Genomic DNA, 709 nt, shown 5'->3' with positions numbered 1-709 from the left:
GGGCAGCTAAAAGGATCCTGTAGCTCTGGCATATGCAGTAGGGTTGCCAACAGGCCTGGAGGAAAATGCCCTCACTTTTATAAATGGGACATTATTTACCAGGTGGTGTTATTTACTTTCATGCCATGAAAAGCTTCCAATGTCTATTTCCATAAATTAAGCCTCTATTAAAGGGGCAGAACATTTTTCTCCTGTCCTGTTGGCAACATATGATGCACATGGTCAGTGTTGTCTATTCAGACAAACTGGCATTGGCTCTTCAGGGTCACAGGCAGGGGTCTTGCATATCACACAGCCAGTTTTGTGTAGTGGTTAAGAGTGGGGGACTCTAATCTGGGATAACCGGGTTTGATTCCCCACTCCACCACATGCAGCCATCTGGGTGGTCTTGGGTCAGCCACAGTTCTCTCAGAGCAGTTCTCTCAAAAGCAGTTCTCTCAGAGCTCCTTCATCCCCACGTACCTCACAGGGTGTCTGCTGTGGGGAGAGGATGGGAAGACGATTGTAAGCCACTCTGAGCACATCCAACTCTTCTTCTTCTGATCCTTTTTAATTGGAGATGCCAGAGACTGAACCTGGGACCTTCTGCATGCCAAACAGGTACTCTCCAACTGAGCCATGGGCCCTCCCCAACCCTGTCCAAAATGAAAGAGCAAAAGTCCTCACATTGTTAAAAGGCTCCCTCTTTAAGTGTGCCAACAATTGGGGG

This window comes from Gekko japonicus, unplaced genomic scaffold, assembly GCF_001447785.1.
Source record: "Gekko japonicus isolate JY-2015 unplaced genomic scaffold, Gekko_japonicus_V1.1 scaffold2180, whole genome shotgun sequence".
In the NCBI taxonomy this organism is placed as follows: domain Eukaryota; kingdom Metazoa; phylum Chordata; class Lepidosauria; order Squamata; family Gekkonidae; genus Gekko; species Gekko japonicus.
Note: the sequence above shows the minus strand (reverse complement) of the source record.